At 40.2% G+C, this 13,762-nt stretch overlaps 1 protein-coding gene across 2 annotated transcripts in view; it reads left to right on the forward strand.

The window, feature by feature from the left end:
- Positions 1-432: 432 nt before the first annotated feature.
- The window catches only part of LOC122564765 (dual specificity testis-specific protein kinase 2), a 103,771-nt gene continuing 90,441 nt past the window's right edge, over positions 433-13,762 (forward strand). The window contains exon 1 of one of the 2 annotated variants that reach the window (XM_087998502.1): positions 433-536. The gene's annotated coding sequence lies outside the window, so the exon portion shown is untranslated. The other variant, XM_043719953.2, reaches the window with a different exon arrangement.

Below are 13,762 nucleotides of genomic sequence, written 5' to 3' on the forward strand. Positions count from 1 at the left end.
CGAGTCATTGGCCATGTTATTCAGGAGTTGGGGATATTCTGCCAGTTAACTGTACTTCTCTCTATAAATACTGCCAGAGCTGCTGAGTTTCTCCAGCACTTTCTGCTTTAATTTTCGGTATTATTTTCTGATTTAAATGAAGGATAAATATTGGCTATGATGTTGAAAATAACACCCCTGCTCCTCAGGCATGAGACCTTTTCCACATACCCAATGCCCCAGCTTAAAATGTTTAAAATGTGGTGCTTCCTACAAGGCAGCACCTTCTGGACACTACCAAGTATCAGCCTTGATTTGTGTACATAAAGGTGGGGGGAGAAGTGGACACTGGAACCTTTTGGCTCAGAGGTCAGATTGCTAGGGACTGAGGCACAGTTCGAGAAGGAAAGAGACCTCGGATTGTTGGAGGGCTTTCAAGGCTGGAGGAGGTGATAGAGAGGAGACAAGGATGTAATGATGAGGGTTGAGTGGACTGTGAGCCGCTGACTACAAGACTGAGGGATGGAAGCAGCAATGTTGGAGTGTCAGTGAGGAAGGTGAGACTTATACCATCAGCTCGGGATTGTCGAGGGTAGAAAACAAAACCAAAACAGCTTGTCCCATTGATGTTTGTAATTTCAGGCCGGTCTTACCTCTGTCGGTTTAGATTTCATTTCTCGATTGGGTTTTGGAGACTACCGGCAATAAACGAGCACGCAGCGTGTGCCTGTGTGAATGGCTGTGGAGAAGTACAGCCCCGGCGCTGTGGGTGACATGCGCTGAATGCTGTGATCCGACCGTGTTCTTGTGAGCGGCGAAAGGGAAGAGCTCAAGCCGGAGTTTCTCGGACAACGTGGGTGAGCGGAGCCCGGGGGAATGCGGCTCCGGCATCACAACTAGCTGACCGCGCCTGGGCCAGTCCGCTTCTGCCCCTGGGCTCGGATCCCCCGCCAGCCATGCCCTCGGCAATGCCCCCGCCCCAAAACATCTTGGGGCTGTGAACCGGGAGGAGATTTCCCCCCACTGCGGGCGTTTGACACCGAGATCGAACTCAACTTGGAACAGAGGAGACAGGAGAGAGCCTGGTCCCAGGGACTGAAGCTGCCGGCTCTTGCCACTTACCGTCTGGGGTAGGTTTGAGAAGCCGGCTTTCGATTTGCGACCCAAACTTTCTGTGTTTATCCCGTCACCCCACCGATCTTAGAATTGGGGTGATCGATGTATCGCATCGTTAAAAGTGTTTACAACCTTTTGTTCTTTTACACCACAGTAACGGTAAAGTCTAATGATGATCAGGAATAATAGTTCTAGTGCCTTGCTAACGGTAAGAGCTCAGAAACGGGTGCCGAAACTCACCGGAGTCAGGTCTCAGTTTAAAGTTAAGAAGGCACTATAAATGTAAATTTGCTTGTGTGTAAATTGCATGATCAAATTGACATCCCTAATGCCTCCAGTACAATCTGTGTTCTGCTGGGTCAGTGCACCACCGCCAAGGCTGTGCATTGATTGGGAACAAAAAAAAAGACTGCGAATTCTTTCTATCCAGATTAATAGAGAGCATTTTACTTGATCGGAGATATTTCAAAGTGCCCTTTTCCAAAATATGAAGGAAAATAGCCTCGGGGATTTGCATAGGCAGAGAGCGTCAACGGTGCGAGGTTGCTAGTTGTTAATGCATAAGTAACATCTGCTTCATTTTTCACAATAGTGGCCTTTACTAACGTGCACCAAATGTAGATCTATACCTGATTAGACATTAGACAGTTACCACCTTTTGCTCAAGTCTATAGTGACAAATTCCACTCCAAATCTGTGACTGGGTGTTGGGAAATCAGGATCTTCATTATCCAGGCTGATCCCTTGAAGAAACAATCATTCTTCTTTTGTTATCTTTAGATTAGATTACTTACAGTGTGGAAACAGGCCCTTCAGCCCAACAAGTCCACACGGACCCGCCAAAGCGCAACCCACCCAGACCCATTCCCCTACATTTATCCCTAACACTACAGGCAATTTAGCATGACCAGTTCACCTAACCTGCACATTTTTGGACTGTGGGAGGAAACCGGAGCACCCGGAGGAAACCCACGTGCAAACTCCACACAGTTAGTCGCCTGAGGCGGGAATTGAACCCGGGTCTCTGGCGCTGTGAAGCAGCAGTGCTAACCACTATGCCACTGTACCGCCCACAGATTTAATTATTCAACCTATTCCACATTCCATATATTTAAGATCACCCAAAACTTAGCTGCGCATCTCTTAATTCTCATTAAGTCCCACTTACCTATTGCAGACATGTATTGACTCCAATTTGAGCAAAACCTTGACTTTAAAATCCTCAACCTTGATTTCAAGTCTATCACCCCTCTTTAACTTTACAATCTCCGGTTCTACAATGCTGTAACCTCTGGTGCCTCCAACTCACTTATCCTGATTCACAGTTTGAATCTTCACCAAGAGTGGCCACACTGCAGCTTCTGAGGATCTGCGCTTTGGAATTCCTTCTCCCAATCTCTCTGATTCTTGGCTTCTCATAGAGTCATAGAGACGTACAGCATTGAAACAGACCTTTCAGTCCAACTTGTCCAAGCCAACCAGATATCCCAGCCCAATCTAGTCCCACCTGCCAGCATCCAGCTCATATCCCTCCAAACCCTTCCTATTCATATACCCATCCAAATGCCTCTTAAATGTTGCAATTGTACTAGCCTCCACCACTTCCTCTGGCAGTGCATTCCATACACGTACCACCCTCTGCGCGAAAAAGTTGCCCCTTAGGTCTCTTTTATATCTTTCCCCTCTCACCTTAAACCAATGCCCTCTAGTTCTGGATTCCCCCACCCCAGGGAAAAGACTTTGTCTATTTATCCTATCCATGACCCTGATGATTTTATAAACCTCTATAAGGTTCCCCCCAGCCTCTGATGCTCCAGGGAAAACAGCCCTCGGCTATTCAATCTCTCCCTATAGCTCAAATCCCCCAACCCTGACAACATCCTTGTAAATCTTTTCTGAACCCTTTCAAGTTTCTGTTTCCTATTTTAAGATGCTTTGTTAAAACTTACATCTGTAACCAAGCTCTCTGAATATATTGTAATGTGACTGGTGTCAACTTTTGTTTGGTAATTTTCCTGTTAAACAATGTTGGATGTTCCACGATGTTAAAGCTATTAGATAAATGTAAGTTGTTAGTGACAATTCAATGTCAAGGCAATACAGAAGCATGAACATAACTATTATACAACTACTGTTATGATCCCAACTCCTGTTATTATTGGACAAGTCAGATCCTAGACTGAAATCTGTCTTTATTGGTTTAAATGAGGTTGTCTTTCACTGAAACATGCAAAACTGCTGATTTGGGTTTAACAATAAAACATACGTTTATCATGCAAAAGAAATGAAGATAAAATACAATGAACCAAAATATTCACTTATAATGAAGTTGAAAGATTTCAAAACAAAGTAAAAATTCATATTAATCCAAAAAACTTGCCTTTGCAGTACTCACACCAGAGGGAATTCACTTCTATTTCACATATATATGTCTTATTTTAATGTGGCTACGATAACTTAAGAAACTCTGATTGCCTCTTCTTGGAAACCTCATGTAACTGAGCTTAGACTTTCTCAGCTTCAGAAAAGCCCTTTCAGTTTTTTAATCAAATATTTCTGATCTGGAACATACAAATTAAACTACTGTCACTGATGTAACCTCTTTCTTATCAGTCCTAAAACTATGTCCTTGTTCTCAGGAGCAGCTGGTTTACACCTTCAGCTTCAGCCAAGACATCTGGAACACTACCCCAAACTGAAACAATAATGCTTAGTCTCTCAGTGTTGGTGCTTCCCTAAGCAAACCCAAAAATACAAAATCTTCTAGTGGAAAACATGATACAGTACAGTGCTTACTTTAATTGCTGGTTACTTTTTCCAGTGTAAACAAATCCTCATTATTTTCCAGGAAGTCACTGTTTTAAAAGAAATCACCATAGTTACAGAAATAATTGTGTTAATCATTAAACCCCATAAAACACATGAATATTCCATGTGCCATTAATTCTAAATTCAAAAATCTAAAAATTAATGATATCAAAATATATATGAACCACAAACCTTACATCACACTACAAAGGAACATCAGTAAAACTGCACTTTTATCAGTTTACAGATTCCAACACCCAATTGTGAAACTGATGGTTTTAAACTAATGAAATGTACCCAGAAAATAATTAATACTAACTCCAAATTCATGATAGGCATGTGTCAGATGCCAATCTCTTATGCTGCAAAGTAAATTATTATCATAGTAGTGTACTTTGAGTCCACTTTAAAAAGTACTTCTGCTATTCCACTGTATCATTACTATTACCTGTATACTGTTCTAAAATCCCTTGGGAGATATTGCTGTACAGTAGTTCTAATTAGCATGGAACTCAGATACTTTTGCTTCCTAGTTTCTCCACTGTGAACTGCTAATGTTTCAGTGTCGGTTTCATTTTGGTTCTTGTAGTCAGAATGGAGACCACAATTCGGTAAATCCAGAGAATGATTCAAATGAACAGCAGAGAAGTTGAATCATTATCACTGACAGATGTAGGGCTTAGCAAAATAGTGGTGAGCTTACATTGTGCATAGCGGCATTATTTCTAGGTACTGTGAAATCCATCCTGATCAAATTGTCGGGTGGATTTCAGAGCACCAACGGAAATGTAAAATTCGACCTATGACTTAGTTGGAAGTTGCAGCAATTGGCCCATAGTTTTGGGTCAACAGACCTTTCCTACTGTTGTGTGCGAACAGCATGAAAACAACACTGTTGTTCGATATGGACAGACTTGAGTGCTGAGCACACTCACAGCCAGAGAAGTTGGGTGGTGTGGAGTTCAGCAGTAATAAAGTAAGGTAAAGTCACCATCGTCTTACCATACCGTCGGGCTTCTCTCTCTTTAGACAGATAAAACTGGTGGTGGCTTACTCGGAGAATCACTATGTCTCAGGTGAGGGGAGAGTTTGAGAAGGAGAATCCTTCTTGGAAATCTGACCTGGTGCAGGAATTGGAGCCACACTGTTGCCAGTGCTGATGTCAGCGAGGAAATCATTTTACAGTTTGAAGCCAGTATAATACAACTTTGAGGAATCATTTGGCAGCTGGGACAATCACCTTCCAGTGTGTTAATATAAATTGAGGAGACAATGGCCTAGTGGTGTTTTCACCAAAATGGTAATCTGGAGACCCAGATAATATTCTGGGAGCCTGAATTGAAATCCCAGCATGACAGAAGGTGGAATTTGTATTTAGCTCCACTGAAAGTCTAATTATGACCACAAAACAATTGTCAATTGTTATACAATCCTGTGAGACTCACTGATATCCTCAAGTGTAAAAAAAACTGTCCCTTACTTGGTTTGATCAGGTGTGATTTCAGAATCTCGGAACTGTGGTTGACTCTACTCTCTGAAGTGGCTTAGCATGCCCCTTAGTTCCCTTTTAAATGTTTCCCCTCTCACCTTAAACCTATGCCCTCTAGTTCTGGACTCCCTCACCCCAGGGAAAAGACCTTGTCTATTTACCCTATCCATGCCCCTCATGGTTTTATAAACCTCTCTAAGGTCACCCCTCAGCATCCAATGCTCCAGGGAAAACAACCCCAGCCTGTTCAGCCTCTCCCTGTGGCTCAAACCCTCTAACCCTGGCAACATCCTTGTAATTCTTTTCTGAACCCTTTCAAGTTTCACAACATTCTTCCTATATGAGGGAGACCAGAATTACACACAATATTCCAAAAATAACCTAACCAATGTCCTGCCTTCGGCTTGTTTTCTCTGGAGTATAAAGGAAGGAGAGTTGATCTCATTGAAGCATATGAAATTTTTGTAGAACTCTACAGGTTATATTGGAAAAAGCATTCTCCCTTCCAACGTGAAGGTCGCATTGAGTTCTGATTCTGGAAGTCGCTGCTGTCATAGATGTTGGAGGTAATGCAAAGGAAAGGAAGTTTAGAAGGAATGCTGCTGTGGAGACTCAGTCAGTGTATTCAAGGTAGAGATCATTTTTGGGATATGGAGATAATGCAGAAAAATGGCATTGAGATGGAAGATCATTCATGGTCTAGTTGAATGTTGGGACAGACCCAACAGGCCTGAATGGCCCACTCCTGCTCCTGTTTCCTATGTTACTATGTTACAGTGCTGCTGCCAAAGCAACCTAATGATGATAGTGTGATATGGTATCACATAATAATAACCCTAACTAGGCCAGTACTGTCAACCCACACATATTATTTTCTTATTGTTTTATTATTCCTGATACAACAATCAATTGTGCTGTTCAGGTATTTTAGGAATTGCATTGCCAGTGAATTCAACATGCAGCGAATCATTTACATTCTGCACAAAAAGTAATGTCTACACAGGCATGTTCTTAAATGTTGGAGGTTGTAAACAGGTTACTTTTTTTAAAAAGTAACTGATTATACATATGGATTTATGATCACCAAATATTACTTGACTTATATAAGCAAAGTGCTGTGTGAAATATTGACATTGCTGTGAATGAAGTGAAACTGTAGGTGGAACTGAAATTACTTTTTAATAGATTCCTATTGCAGTCATCATTCATTTAGCCTTGCTAATATAGAATTTGACAGGCAGACTGGGGTATTGAGAATTGAAGGAAAATTGAGTTATAAGTACATTACTTTATGGGTACAATAGGAAACCTAGCACCTTCTATGTAGTGTGAATGTGCAAAGGAAGCTCTAAATTCTGGGAAAATGAGTGGAAACAATCTTGATTTTTCTGAATTACTTCATGTAAATCTATTGAAAAATGGACATCATCAATACAAAGTATTTCCGTTTTTTAAAGTTTCAGGGGAAAGATGTTGGTGAATGGGCCTCTTAATATTCCCGACTGTGACATTACCTAACTCCATTACAGAGACAACACTGTTCTGGGCAACAGCGCTCTCATTCAGCAATACCAAACAAAAGAGATGTGAGAGCGGGGAGGGCAGGGGGGAAACTGCTGCAGATGAGCTCACTGGTGATATTCAGGAATAGTTCCAAGACAAGAAGATTGAGCTGTTAAAGGTTCATGATTAAATAAAAGTTTACAGTTGTGTTAAATGTTTTAGCAAGTTTTCTGCTGAGTTTAAAGCAGAAGGTGAATTTCAGACTGGGCAAGAGAGCCTGTATTAATTAACTTTTATATTCCCACAGCACCATTACGCCTTCTTTCTTATTCACTTTAATCTTTAATACGTGTTCATGAAATCTTCCTCATGGAGTTTTAATGTCAGAAATCTTGTGCTGAAGGTAACAAACATACCAGCCATTGTTAGTGTGTTTTCAGTAATACCATGGTATACTGATTATACATACTACTGATTACATTAGCTGTCTCCATGGTTGTGATTAAATAGGCCAAACTCACATATTTTCTTTTAAGTCATGAATTAGGTGGCCAACTGAGTGGTGATTTCTTCTTTGATGGGTCAGTGAGTGAACAACTTGGATGAGGGATATTACTGAACCATGGAAACCAGAAACCAGCTTAGAACTCTGATCTGTCCTGAGTTCGCTGTAGTCGAGTCATCATAACTGGACATAGAATCTCAGGCTACAGAGTGCAGCAAAAAAATGAATCCCACTGTTTCCCTTCTCGCTGGAAAGTTAGGGAGTGAATTGCGCATCTTCAAGTGAGGAAAGCATTAATTTTATAAGGTCAAATATCCTATCAAAACTGCCAATAAGAAATGCACTAAAAGAATTGATTGAAATAATAGAAAGTGCATTCCCCCCCAACTCACACCAGCCTCCTTGTAATACTGAGCATGAGTCACAACCTTTAAGAGTCACAGGAGAAAATCAGAAGTAGGCATTACGATACTGATATTGCAGGTGGAATACTCTAGTTCAGTTGGGTTGTGTTAATTTTTCCAGCAATGCACCATTGTATAGTGAATGTAGAGCATTTTAGTGGAATTTGTTAATTACGCCAATTTTTCAGATTTCAAGGAGTGATATGAGCTATTTCTAAATGTTGAAGAGCTGGTGTGAATGCTGCTGAAATGATTCCTATTTCTGCAACTATCTGAAAATACCTGGCACAGATTTTGCGGCAGTCAGAGAAAGTACGGGGTGGCTTCTGTTGAAAGTTGTGTGTAAGTGTGATGTAAATGATGTGACTATTAAAGGGATTAATCACAACAGGGTGAAAGTTTAAGAAAGAATCAAAATGTATCTCATCAATTAGAAACTTCTGTCAAGAGGAAAAGAACAAAGGATTAATGGACAAGCATGAGGTGAAAGGAAAGCAAGACTAGTTGGTTTCAGCAATGACTATGGGCTCATAATATGAAATTTTTCATTAAGATTTTTCATTAATATGAAAAACAGAAAAAAAAAGTGGTGTCCTGCAGGGTTCAGTGTTGTGGCCACAGCTGTTCACTTTATATATTAATGATTTGGACGAAGGGACTGGGGGCATTCGAGTGAAGTTTGCTGATGATATGGAGTTAGGTGGACAGACAGGTAGTACTGAGGAGGTCAGGAGGCTGCAGGAAGATTTAGACTGCTTAAGAGAGTGGTCCAGGAAATGGCTGATCAAATTCAACGTGAGCAAATGCGAGGTCTTGCACTTTGAAAAAAAGAATACAGGCATGGCCTATTTTCTAAACGGTGAGAAAATTCATAAAGCCAAAATACAAAGGGATCTGGGAGTGCTAGTCCAGGATTCCCATGATTAAGAACGCAAACGTAATGTCATTTCTCTCAAGAGGGATGGAATATAAAAGCAGTGATGTGCCTCTGAGACTTTTTAAAGCTCTAACTAGGTCCCATTTAGAATTCTGTGTCCAATTTTGGATCCCACACCTCAGGAAGGACATACTGGCACTGGAGCGTGTCCAGCGGAGATTCACACGGATGATCCCTGGAATGGTAGGCCTAACATATGATGAACGGCTGAGGATCCTGGGATTGTATTCATTAGAGTTTAGAAGGTTGAGGAGAGATCTAATAGAAACTTACAAGGAAATGTATGGCTTAGAAAGGGTCGACGCTGGGAATTTGTTTCCGTCAGGCGGGGATACTAGGACCCATGGGCACAGCCTTAGAATTAGAGGGGGTCAATTTAGAACAGAAATGAGAAGACAGTTCTTCAGCCAGAAAGCGGTGAGCCTGTGGAATTCATTGCCACGGAGCGCAGTGGAGGCTGGGACGTTAAATGTCTTCAAGGCAGAGAATAATAAATTTTTGATCTTGCAAGAAATTAAGGGCAACAGGGAGATTGTGGGTAAGTGGAGTTGAAATGCCCATCAGCCTGGATTAAATGATGGAGTGGATTCAATGGGCCAAATGGCCTTACTTCCACTCCTATGTCTTATAATGGAGCAGCCCAGAAACTGACCTGTTTTCTAGCTGTTAAAGTGAAGCTGGTGTTGTATAATGGAACTGATGAATAGGATTGTTCAATATCCCATTCCATAGCATCATTATGTTCAACCTATGTTGCAACTTTCATTGAAGGAGATGGATGCAGGCCTGAGTAATAGCTGACTGGTACAGCCACTTGTCATTGCATCTTTCTCTGGCTTTTCAGCAACAGAATCCTTTAAAGACACTCCCTAAAGTTCATAACTTTGCTCACTCTTTTTGTATACTCTTCCAATATCTCAGACTTTGCTTCCATTTGTTTATAACAAATCCATGCTGGGATGTGACACATTAACTGTGCTGAAAGATTGTAAGATCATATGACGGAGGAACAGAAATAGGCCACTTGGCTCATCACGTCTGTTCTACCGTTCATTGGGATTAAGGCTGAACTGATAATCCTCAACTCCACTTTCTCACCTTTTCCCCATAACCCTTGAATCCTTTCATGATTAAAAATCTCAGCCTTGAATATACTTGATGATTCAGCCCCGACAGCCCTCTGCAGTAAAACTTCCACAGATTCACTATCCTCTGAGAGTGAAAAAAACCCTCCTCATCTTTGTTTTATCTGGGTAATCCCTTACTCTGAGACTATGTCCTTTGGTCTTAGTCTCTATCAAAAGGGGAAACAACCTCTCCATATTTTCCATACCAAGACCCTTAATATTCTTATATGTTTCAATAACGTCACCTTTCTTCCTTCTAAATGCCAACAAATACAGCCCAAACCTATTCAATCTCTTCTGGAAAGAAAATTCCTCCAAAACTGGGATCAATCTAGGGAACAATCATTGGTCTGTCTCCAATCCAATGTATCTTTCCTCAGGTACAGGGATCAAAATTGTTTACAGTATTCTAGGTGTGGTCTAACTAGTGCCTTGTATAGTTTGGCAAAACCTCCTTTTATTTCATACACCATTCCCTTTGAAATAAAGGCCAACCTACGATTTGCCTTCCCGATTACCTGCTGAAGTTATATGCTGACTTATTGGGATTTGTGCACAAGCAACACCAAACCCCTGTGTTATAACATTCTGTGTTTTTTTTCCATTTAAGTAATATTCAGCTTCTCTGTTCTTCTTGCTAAACTGCATAACTTCATATTTTCCTACATTATATTCATACGCTAAGATTTTGTCCACACACTGAACCTATCTGTATCCCTCTGTAGACTCTTAGGGTCATCCTTACCTCTTGCTTTCCCTCCTATTTTATGTCATCCACAAACCTGCCTAAAGGATATTCATTTTCCTCATCCAAGTCATTAATATATATTGTATAAATGCAATTCACTACTGATATGCATGCCACTTAGCAGGAACCCTGTATACTATATACACGAGTCATAACTACATCACGTTTTTATCATTACCATATGATTTGCAAGGTCTAATCAACCTGAGGTAGGAGTTACCCAATGCTACCTATTGTGCTATTTTCTCAAATGATCACTCCTGGTACCTTGTGGTTATTACCACTCACAGTATGTGGTACTGTTGGAGGTACTTCACTGCCACCGATATTCTTTTTTGTTTCTTTTGCCTTGGGCCTACCCAGTGACTAGAGAACACACCACATTAGAGCTTCTATAGAAGAGGGACTATTCTTAAATAGTGAGAAAGTTTATTGCATGATAGCAATAACTGCAAATGCATTTGTTCAGACATAATTACAAGGACCTACGTCTGCAACATCTGAAAGCAAGAGTCAATCTGCTCTCTACCCACAGACTGCATGACAAAATGGGTGGAGCTTATGTAACATAAACATGAACCACTTCAGAACCATTACCTTTTACAAAAGTACCCATTTGTCTACGAAAAATGCACATCATGTACAAAACCAATGCAAATTATAAATCTCTCTACCGATTTTACAATTACCTCCTATTATTTGTCAAGACTAATCAATAAACTAATGGTGATCACAACAGGTCTCCATGCATTTTGAGTTTTATGGAAAAATATTTTGTAAGGAAATCACTCTTATCAAGGTTGGTCAAGCAGTTGGAGCTCAATCTCACATGAAACGGCAGAACCTTGCTGTATAAGTAATTGCATGTCAATGGCAAATGATGCTTTTGGTGTGCAAATCAGCCAGCAAATTCAAGGATTAAGGTATCTGTAAATTGTGAATTTCCAGAATTTGCCAATAAATATAACATTGCTTGTTTTTTGCTTAACACATGCAGATCTTGCTCTTAGCCTTCCAGTGATTTTTTAGGAATTTTCTGAATTTTCACATTAATTGCCCATCAATCATACTACATGAAATTAAACATGACATTTAAAAACTGCAAGCACTCCTTTATTACTTTGAAAATTGTTAATGCAATCAACCTTTTCATCACGATCTCCCTCTCGCATTTTGGCCAAAATCCATATTTTTAAAATTTAAGAACCTTTATTTTCTTCTTTGTTTCTTGATCTTTTTCTGTGTTTTCTTAATTCAATCTTTCTTCATGCCTATGCATCTTACTTAACTTCAATTCAACTTACTCTCAGTTGTTCCTTAATTTCTTTCTCAGTCATTGAATCACTTTGGTTGGAAGACATGGTATTGGTTGCACTATTTACTGAGATTGCAGATTCTGTGTTGTCCCTCACCACAGTGTTAGCAGTTCACATTTCAAAGAAGTTGTAATGTGAAAGCATGCATTTTGAACAAAGCTAGAAAAAAAGTATAATAACACGCACTGCTAGTTGCTCTACTCCAGCAAGATCTGGTCCAGTTCAGAATTTGAACACAATATACTGGGAGCAATTTCAGAAACTAGCTGAAGTAAGATGTTTCCAGCTTTTATTAGCTACATAGATACGAATGAAACATGTCATATTATCCTTGGAAAGTGAATCGTGTGAAAGTGCATAACTCAGTGGCCATAAGTTAAAAAAAAAATTAGAAATTGAGAGGGAATCACCGACATGGAACAGCGCTCATTTTTCCACGCTATAATTCAAATTGAACTACTTTCCTCTGAGAAACAGTTATATGGCAGTCTTTCAGCTTCATGTACTTAGGGAGTGATATTGTACTCTCAAAAGATTAACTGAAATACTATGCTAAGAGTGAATGCTATATATACATTGTTTACACCTTTAACTAGAATCTGGAAGAAGCAACTATTTTTCAAGAGCAGCTCAAACTACTTGGGGGGCAAATTAATAGAGTTCGTGTTGCTAGCAGGGACATTAGCATGTTATTTAATCATTGCGCTGATTACAGTTCTGAAGGTATTTCACAGATTCTGTTTCAAAGAAATAACAGTGTTTGGTAAGTCTCAAAATATAAAATTGCCGTAATTGGAATAAGCCCAGGTTGGCCCACTTTCAAAAGCTAATAGCAAAAAAGCTCTGTTGATGGCGAGTAAAGAGGAGATCCCTTATTCTTATTCTAAGATCCCTAGTTCAGGATTCTCCCAAAACATGAAACACCATTTCCGCTTACACCCTGTGAGAACGCTCAGATTTTATATGTTTCAGTCAAGTATGTTACTGTTCTAAACTCCAGCAGAGTTCCCATGAGTCAGCATGACACTATTAGGTCTGGTAAACCTTCCCTGAGCTGCTTAAGCTCATTTGCATCCCTCCATAAATAAGGAGATCAATACTGTACACAGGACTCCAGATGCCTTACATAACTGAAGCATAACCTCCTTACTTTTATATTCAGTTCCCTTTACAATAGACAATAACATTGCATTAGCTTTCCTAATTACCAGCTGTACCCTCATATTATCATGATTTATGCACAAAAACACTCAGATCTTCTCAGAATCTACAAGTTCTCACCATCTATAGGGAAAAGCTGAATAGACTCGAATTATTTTCCCTGGACCTTCAGAGGCTGAGGGGTGACTTTATAGGGCTTTATAACATCTTGAGGGGCATGGATAGGGTTAATAGACAAGGTCTACTCCCGAGGGTAGGAGAGTCCAAAACTAAGGGGGCATAGGTTTATGGTGAGAGGGAAATATTAAAAAGGGGCCAACATTTTCACGCAGTGTGTGATCCGTGTATGGTGTGAGCTGCCAGACGAAATAGTGGAGGCAGGTGCAATTACAACATCTAAAAGGCATCTGCATGGGTATATGGATAGGCAGGGTTTAGAAGAATATGAGCCAAATGCTGGCAAATAGGACTAGATTTATTATGGGTGTTAGCATGGATGAGTTGGACTGAAGGGTCTGTTCCCGTGCTGTATATCTTTATGACTGTATGATTTGTAACTTTTCCTGCCATAATAGACAATTTCACATTTTCTCACATTTGCCTGATCTTTGTTCACTCACCTAACCCATCCACATTCCTTTGTAGTCTCCTTATGTTCCCTTAACAATT

Source organism: Chiloscyllium plagiosum, unplaced genomic scaffold, assembly GCF_037043375.1.
Source record: "Chiloscyllium plagiosum isolate Xiang-an unplaced genomic scaffold, Cpla_swu_hap1 HiC_scaffold_21, whole genome shotgun sequence".
NCBI classification, from domain to species: domain Eukaryota; kingdom Metazoa; phylum Chordata; class Chondrichthyes; order Orectolobiformes; family Hemiscylliidae; genus Chiloscyllium; species Chiloscyllium plagiosum.